The 21,245-nt window shown below is 40.2% G+C and overlaps 1 long non-coding RNA gene across 2 annotated transcripts in view; it reads right to left on the minus strand.

Annotated features, from left to right (window-relative positions):
• LOC136871703 (uncharacterized) overlaps window positions 1–21,245 on the minus strand; it is a 95,160-nt gene that overhangs the window by 55,230 nt on the left and 18,685 nt on the right. For both annotated transcript variants that reach the window (XR_010859797.2, XR_011018082.1), the window contains one exon: window positions 14,495–14,567. This is a non-coding gene — a long non-coding RNA (uncharacterized lncRNA). The remainder of the gene's footprint in view (window positions 1–14,494; window positions 14,568–21,245) is intronic.

Raw genomic sequence — 21,245 nt, forward strand, 5'->3', positions numbered from 1 at the left:
ATATATGTATGTATCATATGTAATTTTATATACTATTAACGTCCATCATCATTTATGTAATTGGTACATAAGAACGAGAAATAATTTTTAATTGTAATATACTAGAATATTCTGTTGTAATGTTAAGACAGTAGGTCTTGCGCTAACACACTATTTTGTGTCTCGCAATAGTCCAGGAAAAGCAGGTCAATTTTGGACGGTTCTTGGAAATGTACGCAACGGTACGAGAGAGCTCCATAATTTTTTTGTTGGGACGCTAAATCACCTCACATCACGTGCTCCTATCAGGAGGGCTCATTCTGTCTAGGACAGACACTACATCTATATCAACAGGGTGGCGACGTACGTAAGCTCTCATTGGAACGACACGTCATGTGACATCGAGGGAGGAAGTGGAAATGTGAAGATGATATATATAGAACTACACTGCATGGTGAAGTATTTTTCTGCATCCAGCTTTTTTGAGTCTCCATTCTCAGGTAGTCCCCGGCTTTTACAGAGTCACTCTGCTATATGAGTGCATCGCTTATGATGTGCTTACATTCAATATTTCTTATCGGCTCTGTGAGAGTTACTCAGATTATTTAGATAGGTAAGTTCACATAATATAGAAGGACTGGATGTTTTCAGCCCTCTCTATCCAATTAATTCCGGGGTGGAATTTCATACTGTAAGGCTGGTACTATGTTTTTGGTACCTAGCACAATAGGGAGGGATAGATTCAAGGGGGAATGCATTCTATGAAGCAGTTGCTGAGGATGATGCTATTGGAGGAAGGACGAAAACTATAAACCACGGAAGCAAGCGACAAGATGATCAACCTCTGGTGAGCATTAGTTAGCCCTGTTATCACAAGTCTGCGCGTGTAGAGTTTAATTGGTGATCTCAGTCATTAATTTTCAATTTTGGGAATAAGTTGTTGTTACATAATTTCATCCTTTTATGCAATAAATTTAAAGAAATAATTTACATTTTTAGTTGGTTACCTATGTTTTTCCACATGGTATTTAATGATTAGTATCCTTATACCTCATGACCAGGATAGTCTCATAAAAATTAAGTTTAGTATTATTTATTTCAAAATTCGGTTTCAAATTCCCTTTAATTTTGAAGCCTGGCGCCCAACTTGCAAATGCTGGTAATTATCTTTATCATAACTCGTGTACATGTTACTTATGATCGCCCAGTTGGAGCAAGGTCGTAACGACAATTAATCTTGTCTGAATTTAGTTTGTATTAGGTATAAGAAACATTACATAATGTAACCAAACCACTAAATACGATATAAGGAACGGCAAATCTGAAGATAGAGTCAGTGTTATTTGGGGTAAGTGCTATCAATAAATCCATATTTCGGTATATGTTTGATATTGGGGAATCATGGCAGATCAAACGCAAGGTATGATGTTACGCGATGGCAGTGTGCTTAGAGGTAGTTCGTCAACTAACAATAAAGACAAGGTAGATGAGTCTGTGGAGGAGATGAGAGTAGATAAGACGGATAACCAGGCTCAATGTGGTGACTCACAGGGTATTAAAGTGGGGGGCGGAGCTGAGGTTAGTTCTACCACCAAAGAAAATAGCAACTAGTTAAGAGGTTTTATACAGTCTATGTTTAAAGAATTAAAGGATCGGGAGAAGGAAATCAATGAAAAATTAGAGCAGCAGGGGAAGGAAATTAGGGCAGACCTAGAGAAAATTAAGAAAGAACTATGCGACGAACTAAGAGAGTACAAAGCAGAAACTGACAAGAAAATGAAGGAACATAGTAAGGAAATAAGCAAGCTATTAAAAAAAGAGTGTAAATTGCGATAAACGGTTAGAGGAACAGAATGAGAAGACTGAATAACATAAGAGAGAGGTAGATAAAAAGTTGGTAGAGCAAAAAAAGCAAACACTTAGAAGTTATAGGGAAGGTAAATAATAAAACCAGGGAGAGAGGAGAAACACAGGAAAGTGAAATTAATGCATTAAGAAACAAACAGACAAGCATTTTAAGTGAGATACAAGGTAGAGATAAGAAAGTTAAGGAGAGTCAATAATGTAGAAGCGAAGTTGCGACGGGAGATAAGAGAGAAACAAGGTAGCTATGATGGGGTAAAGCATGGAGGAAATTACATAAGAGAAGAGGAGTTACCGAATTTTAACGGGAGCTACCAATGTAGCATCTGTTGCACGTCTACACACAAATAATAAAAATAAAGATGAATAAAGAATATGCTTAATAATAATATAAATAGGGAACATAGAAAAATATCAATGTTGCAGCGGTTTCATATCAAAGCTTTGGAAATAAGACGGTTAACTTATCAAACCCACAAAATCAAACCATACACAAGGTAAACATAACTTACAGGCCTAACGATGACTACTATGGAAAGGATTGTGGAACGTGAAGGAATCCTATTAAGGTCCATGGGAAAGTATAACGTTATGGGGAAGAAAAGGTTTGCAACAATCACCCTCAGGCTAATAGTTATTAACAAATGAGAAATACAAATTCAAATGAAACAAAATTAATAAATGGCAGAGTAGCAAATACTTAACTCACTAAAGCAAGGATATTTAAGTAGACATACAAAACGAAACGGCAAACTAATCAAGCTCTTTGGACACGAAACGAACTTTGACATAGAATTTCACATTTAACTTAAGTTCACAGAATTAAAGGAGGCGTCCTCGAAAGAAATCAATTAATGTGATGTACAATATGCTATTCAAAAGGAGTATTACATTTACTTTTACTTACAAAATACTAAGCCTGAAAAAGGTTTGCCTCCAAAAACAACATGTTGCGGACTAGCTTAACAGCTAAGTCATACTGAAGTTCAATTTAGGTAAATGAGGAAATCTAGAGGAAACTGGCATACAAAATAAAACTGTACATAAGCACGAATACGTTAAGTGAGAAAGGTCCGAAACACAAGCATGAGTTTAAATTAATTATAATGCAATAACTAGAGACGGGAAATTGCCTATATGCCTATTTTATTCCTGTGTTCAGAAACATAGGCTTTTGAAATACACTGACTGACAAAGCAAATGCAACACCAAGAAGGAGTGGTTCGAAAGAGATGAAAGTTGGGGGAAAAACAGAGACGGCACGGACGAATAATTGATGTTTATTTCAAACCGATATGCAGGTTACACAATGCGCACGGCATCGACTCAGTAGGATGTAGGACCACCGCGAGCGGCGATGCACGCAGAAACACGTCGAGGTACAGAGTCAATAAGAGTGCGGATGGTGTCCTGAGGGATGGTTCTCCATTCTCTGTCAACCATTTGCCACAGTTGGTCGTCCGTACGAGGCTGGGGCAGAGTTTGCAAACGGCGTCCAATGAGATCCCACACGTGTTCGATTGGTGAGAGATCCGGAGAGTACGCTGGCCACGGAAGCATCTGTACACCTCGTAGAGCCTGTTGGGAGATGCGAGCAGTGTGTGGGCGGGCATTATCCTGCTGAAACAGAGCACTGGGTAGCCCCTGAAGGTACGGGAGTGCCACCGGCCGCAGCACATGCTGCACGTAGCGGTGGGCATTTAACGTGCCTTGAATACGCACTATAGGTGACGTGGAATCATACGCAATAGCGCCCCAAACCATGATGCCGCGTTGTCTAGCGGTAGGGCGCTCCACAGTTACTGCCGGATTTGACCTTTCTCCACGCCGACGCCACACTCGTCTGCGGTGACTATCACTGACAGAACAGAAGCATGACTCATCGGAGAACACGACGTTCCGCCATTCCCTCATCCAAGTCGCTCTAGCCCGGCACCATGCCAGGCGTGCACGTCTATGCTGTGGAGTCAACGGTAGTCTTCTGAGCGGACGCCGAGAGTGCAGGCCTCCTTCAACCAATCGACGGGAAATTGTTCTGGTCGTTATTGGAACAGCCAGGGTGTCTTGCACATGCTGAAGAATGGCGGTTGACGTGGCGTGCGGGGCTGCCACCGCTTGGCGGCGGATGCGCCGATCCTCGCGTGCTGACGTCACTCGGGCTGCGCCTGGACCCCTCGCACGTGCCACATGTCCCTGCGCCAACCATCTTTGCCACAGGCGCTGCACCGTGGACACATCCCTATGGGTATCGGCTGCGATTTGACGAAGCGACCAACCTGCCCTTCTCAGCCCGATCACCATACCCCTCGTAAAGTCGTCTGTCTGCTGGAAATGCCTCCGTTGACGGCGGCCTGGCATTCTTAGCTATACACGTGTCCTGTGGCACATGACAACACGTTCTACAATGACTGTCGGCTGAGAAATCACAGTACGAAGTGGGCCATTCGCCAACGCCGTGTCCCATTTATCGTTCGCTACGTGCGCAGCACAGCGGCGCATTTCACATCATGAGCATACCTCAGTGACGTCAGTCTACCCTGCAATTGGCATAAAGTTCTGACCACTCCTTCTTGGTGTTGCATTTGCTCTGTCAGTCAGTGTATAAATCCATTTTAGGGTCTTTTTAGCTATATTTCATTAGTTACATAGTGCCTATAAATGCCTATTTCAGGGGTTTGTGCCTATTTTATGCCTTTTGACTGTATTTTTAAAAAGCCAATTTCCTTCTAGTGCATTATATTGTAGCCAGTGTGCTTGACAGAATTATCTTCTCTTTTTTCAATATCTGTTTACCCCACGAACAAAAATGGGAATACTCAGAAGTCACCAGAAATAGTTCTAGGGAAATTTCCATCAGGAGAAACAAGGAACAATTTGACCTCGAAGCCCTTAACCCCTGCAACCTCTTAAGACATACAACCTCTTAAGAGAACCAGTCAATGTCGAACTATGTTGCCCACCCATATGCCCTGTACCTCCCTTTCAATGCGAACTGTTGTACGCAACACCTTTTGTTCAGAACGTGCTGTGATTTATTGTGAAGTGGAAGAAGAAAAAAAGTGTGTTTGCGGCAATGCCCAAAGAAAAATCATCGAAGTCCTACTGGCTGAAGCAGTGGATCACAGGGGACCCCAATTTCACCACGGATGGAAGGGTAGTCTGTCAAGCTTGCTGTAAGGAGGTAAGTTCGCTTTGTTCCTTTTGCCTTTTTTTGTGATTGAGAACTATGAGCGGATTTCATTGTAGCATATATAGATCTATTAATTTATGAATTGTGGCAAGTTGTTTTGTTGCAATGCTGTATTAGCCATTAACTTTCAATTATTCTTTTATATTGCTAAAATGTATATAATCATTAAATTACTGAACGAGGTGTTAGAACGCCGGTGGTCTCTTATCACAGAATGGATGAAAGTGAAATCGGTATTTTGAACTGTGATTCCAATCCTGTCAAAATAGAGATTTATAACTGAAATATAATTTTTAAAACTCCCTTCAAAAAACCATGAACCGAGCTCGATAGCTGCAGTCGCTTAAGTGCGGCCAGTATCCAGTATTCAGGAGATAGTGGGTTCGAACCCCACTGTTGGCAGCCCTGAAGATGGTTTTCCGTGGTTTCCCATTTTCACGCCAGGAAATTGCTGGGGCTGTACCTTAATTAAGGCCATGGCCGTTTCCTAACCACTCCTAGCCCTTTCCTGTCCTATCGTCGCCATCAGACCTATCTGTGTCGGTGTGACGTAAAAGAAAAAGAAAGAAAGAGATCGTGAATTCTATTACACTTCTGCTAAGCCTTTGTGATTCATAGGTTGCAGATCCAATGTAGCCTGGCTAGGACGATGCTACAGCGTGTTCTACAAGGTTGCCAAGGCTATCTTTACAAGACAAGGCCAGCGAAAAGACCGTTGATCTGGATTGGTGAGGTCCGGTTAGTAACCGCTGTGCTTGAGAAGGAAGGGGGGGGGGGGGGACCAAAGAGAGCCTGAGGGGCGTAAGCTCCCAGGTTAACAAGCCTCTAGAATCCCCTCTAGAGTCTTACTACATTGTGACAAAAATAAGGTTATGTGCGCATGTCACGACAATTTCAAATAATGATATAGATGTTGATTCCCATAGGGAATCTGAAATACTTGTCCTGAATGAGTAAATTTATAATACCAATATAAATGGTCCGTTATTGGACATTATAAATTTTCCAGCTAACTCATTCCTGGCTGCCAGCGTTTCGCCCTCGTGTGCTAGGGTGGGCTCATCAGTTGGTACCTAGCACACCTACCAATACGCTGGCTAGTGCATACCGTGAAGGCCACTGCGTAGGCTAACTGCAGCCACCGTTAGTGCCAATGCACTGAGAGCCTTTGTCTCATTACCAAAAATTGATGCCTGCTTGGCCATCAGATGATATAGATGTTGATTCCCATAGGGAATCTGAAATACTTGTCCTGAATGAGTAAATTTATAATACCAATATAAATGGTCCGTTATTGGACATTATAAATTTTCCAGCCAGCGTATTGGTAGGGTAAAAGCACCAGTCATTGACAGGGTCACCCGTTGTTGACACCCTGGGGAATACCCAGTAAACATAAGGAGTGTGACAAGACATGAGAGTTCAAATTTCGGCGGTATCTACTCTGAAGCCCTCTCGCGGTAATGGCTGAGAACTAATCAGATGAGGTGTTTAGATTCGGAGATAGATGTAGTTTAGTGATGACGCCTGTTGCAAGATTTAACAGCACATGGTTTTCTTCTCAGATTTGTTAAGCAGGTGGGTGTGTTTCACTTATTATAATTCCTCTTATTCACTTATTTAAGTAAATCCTGTCATGTAGTTTAAAAGTTTAACAGTTGTTCTTTTCATTTTTGTGTTCAATGTGAAAAAAGGCGGGAGGAAACAGTGTTCCGTTAGGGTGTCAATTATTGGTTTATTGAAACACGCCTATAACCTTTCATTGACACCCCCTGTCAATAATGGGTGTTTCCAACCTAACTTAAATTTGGAATCTTGTTGTTATTGGTAGAATGTACCTTAACTTCCGAGTATTTTGGTAGATGTTTTAGTGAAATTGAATGGCCCGTACCAAAAGATGACAGGGGGTGTCAACTTCAGGTTTTCCTGGTGTCAACTATTGGTGACTGATTGATTCCTAAATATAGTTATTTATTTATTTATTTATTTATTTATTTATTTATTTATTTAGCCTATTAGCCTAGGTTATCAATGTTTTAAGCTATTAAGGTTTTGGCGTTTAATCTAATGGCATGCTACTTTCGTTTTAGGCTACAAAATGACTAAAAAGGGGAGAAAAATTCTTAATTATGGTCCGGAGCAAATGGGACAAGCAATGGAGGATGTTAGGAACGGGTCTTCGGTGAAATCAGCAGCTAAAAGGCATGGAGTACCAAGAATTACCCTGATGTATAGGGTACAGGGCAAAATTAAAAAATCCCGAATGGGCCCAAACCCCATTTTGTCACTGGAGGAGGAAGATGTGCTTGTGAACTGGATTCAATCCTTGGCAAAGGCCGGTTTTCCAATTGTGAAAGAGGAATTAATAAACAGTGTTCAGCAACTTTTAATACGATTAAATAGGAAGTCCCAGTTCAAATCGGGGCGTAAGTGGTTTAAATCATTCTTGAATAGACACCCCACAATCTCTTTACGAACACCAGAAAACCTAACAACATCAAGAGCATCCGTGTCAGCCGAAGACTTGCAAAACTGGTACAAAGAAATATATAATTACCTGCGTGATGAAAATGTTTTGGATGTACTAGATAATCCGGTTAGGGTTTTTAATGCAGACGAGACTGGGATGTTTTTGAATCCGAAAGGAGGGAAAATTTTAGCAAAGAAAGGAGAAAAAAAGATTTACCAAAAGGTAAATCCAGATGAAAAGGAATGTTTAACTGTCATGATAACAGCCAGTGCAGCAGGTGTGATGGCCCCTCCATTAATTGTGTTTAAATATGAAAGGATCCCATCAGAAATTGCAGCCAGCATTCCCTCAGATTGGGGAATAGGCCATTCAGAAAGTAGGTGGATGACCGGAGCACTTTTTTATGAATCTGTCACCAACGTGTTTTACCCATGGCTCAACAGCAATAACATTGAACTTCCTGTGATTCTTTTCCTCGATGGCCATTCCTCTCACATGACTCTTCACACTAGTGAATTTTGCGCAGAAAAGGGTATCATTCTCATAGCCCTTTATCCCAACGCAACACATCTCATCCAACCGATGGATGTTTCCGTTTTCAGATCATTGAAAGGACGCTGGAAGGAGAAGGTTCATTAATGGAGAACAGAAAATATGGATTCGCCGATCTTGAAAAAGAAAGATTTTGCACCGATTTTAAAATCGGTGCTTAATGACATCCCCTCTATAGCCATCCAGAACGGCTTTAGGAAGTGTGGTTTAGTGCCTTGGAATCCATCCGCTGTTAGACCATGAATTTCCTTCTGGAAGTGAAAATCTGAATGTAAATGTTATTTCAAAATTTGATTTGAATGAGAACAAGATAGCACTTAAAGTTTTGGAAAATGTTATTGGGAAAGGAAAATTATCAGAATTTCAAGGAGCTGAAGAATGGGTTGGAGAGATAAAGGACACATCGTTATATTATGCATGGAGAGAAATTAAAACCAAGTGTATTAGTCATGATGTGATCCCACACCTGGAGATAAACACTGATCATTTGATTGAGCATGAAGAGCAACTAGAACCACAAATCTCGGAAGATGCCACAATGCCATCAACAAGTTCAATTATTAACTCAGCACCAAATACCAAACCCGCAAACGAAGACATCCCAGTGCAATCAACCAGCAAATGTGTTGAAACAACACCAAGAAGAATGCCAAGTAATGTCCCCAGTCCATTTAAAAATATACTTTTCTGGCCGGATGTTTCTACTGTGCAGAAGAAGAAGAAAAGAGAAACGCTACCATCTGTTGTCACGTCGAAATCGTGGCAGGAATATCACAAGAGTAAGATAAGGAAGAAGTTAGATTTAGAGGAAAGCAAGAAGGTGAAGGCCATGGAAAGGCAAAAGAAGAAGGAACAGAAAGAAGAAGCAATGAAATTAAAAACTATGGCAAAGAAGACAGTCACGAAAAGGAAGAAACAGCGTGAAATCATTTCTTCGGAGGAAGAAGCTGAATGGATTCCTTCAGGAAGCAGTATTGACGATGTAAGCATCCATCTCACTGACGAGTCAGAAACTGAAAATTTAGAACTTCAGCACCAAGACGATGTCAACGATTTATCTTCAAAGTTAGATCCTGTGACTTACGAAGAATCTTCCTCTAAAATGCAAGATGAAGGCAGTGTTTCGGCAGTGAATGAACCAGTGGAAGAACGTCTGTTAGGCCTAAGTGAGAGAAAGTTTATTAAGAATTCGCCTCGCCTATACGATGATATCGCAATCCAAGAAGGTACTTTTGTTATACACCAAACTAAGAAAATGAAGAAATATTTCAAATATGTTCTCCAAATAACAGAGGTTCTCGATGAAGATAATGCCACAGCTGTTATCTTCAACCCTCTTAATCGTTTGAGGAATGTATTCGTTAAAAATGAAAGTGACAAAAGGAATGTTTCTGCAAATGATATCCTTCAAATTCTACCTAAACCATTAACTTTTGGCAAGCCAGGCTCAACAATTCATTACCAGTTTCCTTGTTCAGTAGAAGTGGACTGGTAGATCATATCGCTTAAATATGGGACAGTAGAAAATACATTTCAAGGCAAATAGGCTAATTAATTGGTTTATATGTCTGCCAATCTGCCTGTGATGTGATGAATAAAATTCCAAAATAAGATGTTAGGCCTATGTGTTTATGTAAGACTGTCTTCTAAATAGTAACTTTTGCAAATTTCAGAGTTTACCCCAACTCTCAGATATCTTTGTGTTATTAGGAACACAATTGAAGTATTTTCATTTTATTGTATTTTATTATTGACAGAATTCAGTTTATTTTATGTTCTAATGTTATATTCCTACGCTGCAATTGCTAATAAAGATGATGATATACTTAGTTATAATTTTCATAACTGTCAACCATTGGTTCTCTACTGTGTCATCTATTGGTGTTTTAAGTTTCTGTAGCATGTCAATGACTGGTTAAGTTTTTACATTTGAAACAAAGAAAAATATCCAGTTAACTACTAACGTTATTGTTAAAACAAATATATCCTAGATAAAGAAAGAACTGTAGATTATATTCACACCATGAAAAGAAGTTTAGACGAAAAAGAAACTGAAGTAGAATTAAATGAAGTATAAATTTTCCTTAAGGGTGTCAATGACTGGTGCTTTTACCCTAGGTGTGCTAGGTACCAACTGATGAGCCCACCCTAGCACACGAGGGCGAAACGCTGGCAGCCAGGAATGAGTTAGCTGGAAAATTTATAATGTCCAATTACGGACCATTTATACTGGTATTATAAATTTACTCATTCAGGGCAAGTATTTTAGATTCCCTATGGGAATCAACATCTATATCATCTGATGGCCAAGCAGGCATCAATTTTTGGTAATGAGACAAAGGCTCTCAGTGCACTGGCACTAACGGTGGCTCCAGTTAGCCTACGCAGTGGCCTTCACGGTATGCACTAGCCAGCGTATTGGTAGGTGTGCTAGGTACCAACTGATGAGCCCACCCTAGCACACGAGGGCGAAACGCTGGCAGCCAGGAATGAGTTAGCTGGAAAATTTATAATGTCCAATAACGGACCATTTATATTGGTATTATAATTTCAAATTACGCGGTTTTTAATTTTCAACGAGGGTGGCGGCCTTCAGGCACACATGATGCAGGATCTATTACAGGCAACAGAAAATAGTCTTCATGACAGCTGACCTGGATGACCAAAGCTGGCAAACAGAAACAAATAAAATGCTCACAAATCTGTATAGTGCCTCCGTTTTCATTCTTCTTCTTGTTTCCGAATTTGGCCGCCTATGATCGCATTGAACCTACGGCTTTCTCTACTTCTTCTTCTTCCAGAACCTCTTCATCCTTTCACTTCTAATCTTCCTTTCTTTCTCGGATATGACCAATTTGGGTCTACATTTTGGTGGTTTCTTCTGGAATGTTTTGATGTTGTACACTCGGCTTTTAAATTCTTTTCTGTTGTGAATCACATCCATTGTAACTCCACTTTCTATTGTATCTTTCTTTACCTCTTCTACCCACGTCATCGAAGCTTTTAGTCCAGAAATGTACTTGAATATTTTCTCAGCCATTTCTCATCCATTCTTCCTAGATGCCCATAGAATTTTAGCCTTCGCTTTCGCATGGTGACAGTGATTTTTTGGTGTACCTTGTATTTGTAGAGATCATCATTTTTTCTATTCATCCACTCCCCATATGCATTTTTGTGTGGTCCTAACATTTTCTTTAAAATTCTCCTCTCCTTTTTTTTTTTAAAGATCTTGAAGCTTACCCTTTTTATTCATTGTCAGGCTCTCTGAAGCGTACAGACCCTCTGGCTTTACCACTGTGCTGTACTGTCCAAGTTTCGCTTTCATTCTTCTATATAAGTAAGAATACTGCTATGGCCAGCTTGGTAGGTCCTTGGCAAGCATAAAGGACGGATCTCTCCTCTATGCTACTCTAGTATCGTTTCATGCCTTTTTTATTATATTTTTCACCCGGTGAACTCGACATGACACTGCTAAATTATAATTGAAAATCCTTGAGGACATGTTTCCATGTAAATTACTAATTCCCTTGTTCCTACTTTAAAGTTTTGTACTTCTAGAAACATCATCTCTAATAGTCTTTTTTTTATGAAGGAAATGCATAATATATACTAAGAATTATTGCCAATTAGCCCAACTGTAGAAATTTAAGATACAGGGGCAATGTAATTTATGTCAAGTTCGTTATTTTTGAGATCAAATGTGAGAAAAATACCACATAGATCAACTTAGAAATACTGCGATGCTTCTGATACGAGTACAGAAATCTGTATCAACACAGCCTTTCTACCAGTCCACTTTGGGCAGCAACCAACAACCATTTTCTTCAGGCCTATGCACTGCAATATTGGGAGCCAATATGCCCCTGCATAAACCAGGGCATCTTCAAATTTCAACAAGCTGCCGGGAACAATCACCAAGTTGGAGAAGAGTGGCATGCCCCTGGTGGAGTCATTTAGAATTGTGGAAGAAGTCAGGGGAAGTTTTATCCAAACCTCTGGGAAGGCAGTTGCTGTCAGCAAAATAAAACCAGATGAAGTGACTTCACTTAAGTTTTGTCCAATCATTTCCTGTGATGTAGAGAGATCTTTCTCTCAATACAAAAATATTATGCATGAGAGGAAAACAAGTTTGTTACCGGAAAACATTGAAACGTTGCTTGTAAATTCTTTTTATAGTACTTGAGTGTGTTATTAAATTATAAGTAGGCTAATTTTTTTCATGCCTATTTTGTTGCATATTTTACACATTAGTGCCTATTTAAATGCCTATTTTGGCTAACTTAAGAGCCTATATGCCTGCTTATTTTAACTGTTTTTAGTGCCTATAATTCTCGTCTCTAGCTATAACTTAGCGCTTACTGTGAGAGACTGGAGACCCAAGGTGGGGCGGAAAGAAGACGCATCTGCCCGCTGCAGTGATCCGAATTCAAAGACGCGGACAATTGACTCGCACACACGAGGAGCCAAAAACAGGAAATCGTACAATTGCAAGTAGCCAATGACCACACTCCAGATTCCCAAATTCACCAATGAAAAATGTCAATATACTAGCCAATAGACATAGGTCTTATTGTGACCAATCCAAATTCTACAGTTTTGATGATAAAGCATTTCACAAGTTCTCGAACATTTCTATTGGACACAAAAGTTTTCATCAGCGGAAACCGCACATACGGTATAGGCTGCCTCAAAAATAAAGCCCTTTTAAATTTTTCCAGCGCCTTACAAAATTACAATTCTTGATGTACAGAATATACAATGATAATACCATTTAGTTCAGTAATTCTTCTTCTTTATACAACAATTTAAAAAAATAACTTTCAATAAATTACATTTAAAAAATGTACTTTCAAGTCCATAGACCATAGCCCTGTTATCACAACTCTCCGTGCATACAGATTAATTGGTAATCTCAGTCATTAATTTTCAATTTTGGGAATAACTTGTTGTTACGTAATATCATCCTTTTATGCAATAAAATTTTTTGTACTTCTTTAAATAATTTACTTTTTTAGTTGTTTACCTATGTTTTTCCACATGTCATTTAATGGTTAGTATCCTTATACCTCACGACCGGGATAGTCTCATAAAAATTAAGTTTAGTATTATTTATATCAAAATTCGGTTTCAAATTCCATTTAATTTCGAAGCCTGACGCCCAACCTGCAATTGCTCTTAATTATCTTTATCGTAACTTGTGGATATATTACTTACGATCGCCCAGGTGGAGCAAGGTCGTAACGACAATCTTGCCTGAATTTAGTTTGTATTAGGTGTAAGAAACATTAATTCCACTAGTGTTGTCCGGAGTCCTGCTGGAATCTCTCCGCCTTTCGATATCACGGTGGGTGTTCATCAAGGTTCTGCCCTTTCACCATTGCTATTCATCCTCTGCATGGATACGGCAACAACTGACATACAGACTTCACATCCCTGGACCCTTCTTTATGCCGATGATGTGGTACTTGCACAAGAAACCCGTCCTGAACTCCAGCATCAGGTTCAAACGTGGAAGGACAGACTGGCTGAAAATGGACTGCACCTCAATATCCAGAAGACAGAATACCTGGAATGTGGCCCCCAAACCAGAGGTACCATAATTATCAGTGAAGAAGACCTGCAGAAGACCATGCAATTTAAGTACTTAGGATCCGTCGTCACCTCAAACTGTGACACCACTCCTGATACTCGGATGAGGGTAAATGCAGCTTGGCTCAAGTGGAGACAGGTCACTGGAGTCCTCTGTGATAAAAAGATGCCTCAATATCTAAAGGCAAAAGTTTATAAGAGTGTGGTACGGCCAGCAGCGATCTATGGGACTGAATGTCGCCCCATGACGAAACAACAGGAGCAAATGTTGACAACCATGGAGATGAAGATGCTTCGATGGTCCATGGGGCTGACCCGATGTGACCACATAAGGAACACGGACGTCCGGCAAAGGTTTGGTGTCGCGCCCATCATAGACAAAGTGAGGGAAGCCCGTCTCCGCTGGTACGGCCACGTCATGAGAAAACAGGACGACTCAGTTGCCAAAACAGCGCTCCACATCAACCCAGAGGGAACAAGACCACGAGGAAGACCGGCAAAGAGATGGACTGACAACATCAGGGCAGACATGCACAGTGTTGGCTTAACACCAGAAGATGTCAACGACAGACAGAAATGGAGGAGATGTAGCAAAGCAGCAGACCCTGCAAGTCGGGATTAATGCTAAGAAAGAGAGAGAGGTGTAAGAAACATTAGAAGATCTGATATTCTTAGCAACAAAACAAAAAGTTTGTGCAATGATCACCTATAACGGCCCTTAATTAACGGTCCCTTCTGAGTTGTTATAAACGATTTCAACTGTACTTTTAATTCTAGGAATGACTCAAATACCGCCCTCTACTTTCCTGTAATGTTTTATCAAAATGACTTACAACATTGCAAGTACTCACCTAAGAACTAAAACTTCATTAATCTGGAGAATCCAAGTCCATTCTGCTGGCAACTGAGAGAAGAGTTGTTGACCTATAATAAACCAAAAAATAATAGTCATGATAAACAATCCTTATAAGGGAATTTTATACCACATATCAGACACATTTTTTTATTCTAGGTGCCTTAACACGTTCGCGGCCGATAACGACACACGTGCGTCACACACCGCACAAAATATTAAAGCTCTTATTTTTTCTAGTATTCATGTAAAGAAGCAGCACACTGTTAAGCTGTTGTTAAACATATGTTCCAAGTGGGCATCAATTTAATTGTTAGTTGCTACCTCTGTAGTTGTTACAATTCAGCATAATTTTCTGCAATGTCAACAGAGAGTAGTGAGTTTGCAGGGTCTTTTCAGCGGAAGAAACATCGTCTCATAAGCACCCACAATGTATCACACCCCAAAAAGAACACATTTTCACATTTTGCCAGCAAATGTGTGGCTAAGGAGAATGGGCGTAGGTTGCAGAAGCCACATAAAAAGTGTAACCAAGGGATGCGGTGGCGCTGGACTGCAAGTTCTACTGTAGAGAGTATCCAGGACAGCCAGGTTTGTGATTTTTGTCAGAAACGTTCAATAACGCATTTATCTGTCATAGGATGTTACTGAATATCAACGACCGAAAAAAACCAAAACAAATTCCATGATTCCACTTCATTACTTGTCATGACATACAGTACACTAAGTCAAATGGCACTGCAGGCGAAAAGCTCATCAGTAGGCGCGTCATGGCCCCATGCGCAGAAATATTATTGAAGTCATTCAAATGATAATCTAAAATGGATAAGGACACAGAAATAAAATCCGTTACGCAAAAAAAGCATTATGGTACAGCGGTAATGGTTACCCGTATCCAAGCGACCACGAACGTGTTAAGAACTACCCGCTACCGAATGTTCTTAATGTTTTATAAAACACAATTTACAAGTACACACCATAATATTAAAACACCAATCTGGAGGTTCGAAGTCCATTTCGCTGGCAACTGACAGAAGACCTGTTGGCCTAAAGTAAACCCATAAAATATTGTTAACATTGATACTTTCACGCCCCGTACTTGTACACATGATATGGGCTTTGGGCTTATGCCGTGTCAAGAAAAACAAGGTGAAACACTTTATGTTTTGCAGAGAACTTTGCTCTGTGTCTTCAGAAGAAAATCTTGACTGTTCACGACGAAGTCTTCTAATGAGGGCTTGAATTTAAGAATGCTTTACTGTTGGGCCTGCAATGGTATGCTCGTTTGTCACCAGGTGGCTTGCTGTATGCTGGCACAGCACTCCAAGCGGGAGCTGACGACAGCATTAAACTCCCATTAAGATGTTCTATCACACCATGTGTGCATGAGAAATATCAGAGAGGACATCAGACAAATCAGAGATAAATGTGGTAGAAGAAATAGTGTAAATAGAAACTAATAAATAAAATAAAATGCAATAAAAGACACCAGGATAGAATAGAACAGAGCTGAAGAATGGAAAGAAAGTAGGAGGAGAAAACCAGAGGATGATAATGATTCGTGATTCATTTGATGTCCTCTCTGATATTTCTCATGCGGAGAAAGCGGAGATTGTTATTAATGGAATACTGTGAAGGAGGGATACTGACTGGAGGGTGATTGGGGATTTAAAAGAGACTATGGAGTGGGTATGTGGGAAACTGGGAGTGAAATTTCTAGATCCTAATGGGCGGGTAGGAGATAGGGATCTGCGCTCGGATGGCCTTCATTTAAACCGCAGTGGTACGTATAAGTTAGGAAATTTGTTTGGAAGGGTAATAGGGAGGTACATTCAGGGAAATGGGATGGCCTAGGGAGCGGTGATAAGGGAACAGGGAACTGGAAATCAAGTAGGGATGACATAAAATTGTTAGTGTTGAACTGTAGAAGTATTGTAAAGAAAGGAATAGAATTAAGTAATTTAATAGATATATATTTACCAGATATTGTAATAGGAGTTGAATCATGGCTGAGGAATGATATAATGGATGCAGAAATTTTCTCACGGCACTAGAGTGTGTATAGTAGAGATAGGATAGAAATGGTGGGAGGGGGAGTGTTCATTCTGGTGAAAGAAGAATTTGTAAGCTACGAAAACGTTAAAGATGAGACACATGAAATTCTAGGTATAAGGCTCATTTCTAAAGATAATAGGCAACTTGATATATTTGGAGTGTACAGATCGGGAAAGGGTAGCACTGACGCGGATTCGGAATTATTTGATAGGATAATCAGCTATGTGGGAAACGACATGGAAAGAAATGTGATTGTAGTGGGAGATCTGAATTTGCCAGATGTCAACTGGGAAGAAATGCGAACGACAGGAAGCATGACCAACAAATGGCAAATAAGTTAATATGGGAAGGACAGCTGATTCAGAAAGTGATGGAACCAACTAGAGGGAAAAATATCCTGGATGTCGTGCTGATAAAACCAGATGAGCTCTATAGGGAAACTGAAGTAATAGATGGTATTAGTGATCATGAAGCTGTTTTTGTTGTAGTTAAAAATAAATGTGATAGAAAGGAAGGTCTTAAAAGTAGGACTGTTAGGCAGTACCATATGGCTGATAAAGAAGGCATGAGGCAGTTTCTAAAAAGCAACTATGATCGGTGGAAAACGGTAAATAAAAATGTAAACACTCTGGGATGGGTTTAAAGAAATTGTTGAGGAATGCGAAAACAGGTTTATATCTTTAAGGGTGGTAAGGAATGGTAAAGACCCACCTTATTATAATAGAGAAATAAAGAGATTAAGAAGGAGGTGCAGACTGGAAAGAAATAGAGTTAGAAATGGCTGTGGAAGTGAGGAGAAATTGAAGGAACTTACTAAAAAATTGAATCTAGCAAAAAAGGCAGCTAAGGATAACATGATGGCAAGCATAATTGGCAGTCATACAAATTTTAGTGAAAAATGGAAGGGTATGTATAGGTATTTTAAGGCAGAAACAGGTTCCAAGAAGGACATTCCGGGAATAATTAATGAACAAGGGGAGTGTGTATGTGAGAATCTTCAAAAGGCAGAAGTGTTCAGTCAGCAGTATGTAAAGATTGTTGGTTACAAGGATAATGTCGAGATAGAGGAGGAGACTAAGGCCAGAGAAGTAATAAAATTTACATATGATAACAATGACATTTACAATAAGATACAAAAGTTGAAAACTAGAAAAGCGGCTGGAATTGATCAGATTTCTGGGGATATACTGAAGACAATGAGTTGGGATATAGTACCATATCTGAAGTACTTATTTGATTATTGTTTGGTCGGAGGAGCTATACCAGATGAATGGAGAGATGCTATAGTAGCCCCTGTGTATAAAGGAAAGGGTGATAGACATAAAGCTGAAAATTACAGGCCAGTTTGACATGCACTGTATGTAAGCTTTGGGAAGGCATTCTTTCTGATTATATTAGACATGTTTGTGAAATTAATAACTGGTTCGATAGAAGGCAATTCGGTTTTAGGAAAGGTTATTCCACTGAAGCTCAACTTGTAGGATTCCAGCATGATATAGCAGATATCTTGGATTCTGGAGATCAAATGGACTGTATAGCGATTGACCTGTCTAAAGCATTTGATAGGGTGGATCATGGCAGACTACTGGCAAAAATGAGTGCAACTGGTATAGACAAAAGAGTGACTGAATGGGTTGCTATATTTCTAGAAAACAGATCTCAGAGAATTAGAGTAGGTGAAGCTTTATCTGACCCTGTAATAATTAAGAGGGGAATTCCTCAAGGCAGTATTATTGGACCTTTATGTTTTCTTATATATATATATATAAATCATATGAGTAAAGGAGTGGAATCGGAGGTATGGCTTTTTGCAGATGATGTTATTCTCTACAGAGTGATAAATAAGTTACAAGATTGTGAGCAACTGCAACGTGACCTCGATAATGTTGTGAGATGGACAGCAGGCAATGGTATGTTGATAAACAGGGTTAAAAGTCAGGTTGTGAGTTTCACAAATAGAAAAAGTCATCTCAGTTTTAATTACTGCGTTGATAGGGTGAAAGTTCCTGTTGGGGATCATTGTAAGTATCTAGGTGTTAATATAAGGAAAGATCTTCATTGGGGTAATCACATAAATGGGATTGTAAATAAAGGGTACAGATCTCTGCACATGATTATGAGGGTGTTTAGGGGTAGTAGTAAGGATGTAAAGGAGAGTGCATATAAGTCTCTGGTAAGATCCCAACTAGAGTATGGTTCCAGTGTATGGGACCCTCACCAGGATTACCTGATTCAAGAACTGGAAAAAATCCAAAGAAAAGCAGCTCGATTTGTTCTGGGTGATTTTCGACAAAAGAGTAGTGTTACAAAAATGTTGCAATGTTTGGGTGGGGAAGAATTGAGAGAAAGAAGAAGAGCTGCTAGACTAAGTGGTATGTAATACCAATATAAATGGTCCGTTACTGGACATCATAAATTTTCCAGCTATCTCATTCCTGGTTGCCAGCGTTTCGCCCTCGTGTGCTAGGCTGGGCTTATCAGTTGGTACCTAGCACACCTACCAAGACGCTGGCTAGTGCATATCATGGAGGCCACTGCATAGGCTATTTGCAGCCACCGGCAGTGTCAATGCACTATGAGAGACTTTGTCTCATTATCAAAAATTGATGCCTGCTTGGCCATCAGATGATATAGATGTTGATTCTCATAGGGAATCTGAAATATTTGTTCCGAATGAGTAAATTTATAATACCAATATAAATGGTCCGTTATTGGACATTATAAATTTTCCAGCTAACGCATTCCTGGTTGCCAGCGTTTTGCCCTCGTGTGCTAGGCTGGGCTCATCTGTTGGTACCTAGCAAACCTACCAAGACGCTGGCTAGTGCATATCATGGAGGCCACTGCATAGGCTAATTGCAGCCACCGGCAGTGTCAATGCACTATGAGAGACTTTGTCTCATTATCAAAAATTGATGCCTGCTTGGCCATCAGATGATATAGATGTTGATTCCCATAGGGAATCTGAAATATTTGTTCCGAACGAGTAAATTTATAATACCAATATAAATGGTCCGTTATTGGACATTATAAATTTTCCAGCTAACTCATTCCTGGTTGCCAGCGTTTCGTCCTCGTGTGCTAGGCTGGGCTCATCAGTTGGTACCTAGCACACCTACCAAGACGCTGGCTAGTGCAAATCATGGAGGCCACTACTCATTCGGAACAAATATTTCAGATTCCCTATGGGAATCAACATCTATATCATCTGGTGGCCAAGCAGGCATCAATTTTTGATAATGAGACAAAGTCCCTCATAGTGTATTGACACTGCCGGTGGCTGCAATTACCCTATGCAGTGGCCTCCATGATATGCACTAGCCAGCGTCTTGGTAGGTGTGCTAGGTACCAACTGATGAGCCCAGCCTAGCACACGAGGGCGAAACGCTGACAACCAGGAATGAGTTAGCTGGAAAATTTATAATGTCCAATAACGGACCATTTATATTGGTATTATAAATTTACTCATTCGGAACAAATATTTCAGATTCCCTATGGGAATCAACATCTATATCATCTGATGGCCAAGCAGGCATCAATTTTTGATAATGAGACAAAGTCTCTCATAGTGCATTGACACTGCCGGTGGCTGCAATTAGCCTATGCAGTGGCCTCCATGATATGCACTAGCCAGCGTCTTGGTAGGTGTGCTAGGTACCAACTGATGAGCCCAGCCTAGCACACGAGGGCGAAACGCTGGCAACCAGGAATGAGTTAGCTGGAAAATTTATAATGTCCAATAACGGACCATTTATATTGGTATTATAAATTTACTCATTCGGAACAAATATTTCAGATTCCCTATGGTAATCAACATCTATATCATCTGATGGCCAAGCAGGCATCAATTTTAGATAATGAGACAAAGTCCCTCACAGTGTATTGACACTGCCGGTGGCTGCAATTAGCCTATGCAGTGGCCTCCATGATATGCACTAGCCAGCGTCTTGGTAGGTGTGCTAGGTACCAACTGATGAGCCCAGCCTAGCACACGAGGGCAAAACGCTGGCAACCAGGAATGAGTTCGCTGGAAAATTTATAATGTCCAATAACGGACCATTTATATTGGTATTATAAATTTACTCATTCGGAACAAATATTTCAGATTCCCTATGGGAATCAACATCTATATCATCTGATGGCCAAGCAGGCATCAATTTTTGATAATGAGACAAAGTCTCTCTCATAGTGCATTGACACTGCCGGTGGCTGCAATTAGCCTATGCAGTGGCCTCCATGATAAGCACTAGCCAGCGTCTTGGTAGGTTTGCTAGGTACCAACTGATGAGCCCAGCCTAGCACATGAGGGCGAAACGCTGGCAACCAGGAATGAGTTAGCTGGAAAATTTATAATGTCCAATAACGGACCATTTATATTGGTATTATAAATTTACTCATTCGGAACAAATATTCAGATTCCCTATGGGAATCGACATCTATATCATAAGTGGTATGTTCCGAGCTGTCAGCGGAGAGATGGCGTGGAATGACATTAGTAGATGAATAAGTTTGAATGGCGTTTATAAAAGTAGGAAAGATCACAATATGAAGATAAAGTTGGAATTCAAGAGGACAAACTGGGGCAAATATTAATTTATAGGAAGGGGAGTTAGGGATTGGAATAACTTACCAAGGGAGATGTTCAATAAATTTCCAATTTCTTTGAAATCATTTAGGAAAAGGCTAGGAAAGCA

This window comes from Anabrus simplex, chromosome 4 (genome assembly GCF_040414725.1).
Source record: "Anabrus simplex isolate iqAnaSimp1 chromosome 4, ASM4041472v1, whole genome shotgun sequence".
Lineage (NCBI taxonomy): Eukaryota > Metazoa > Arthropoda > Insecta > Orthoptera > Tettigoniidae > Anabrus > Anabrus simplex.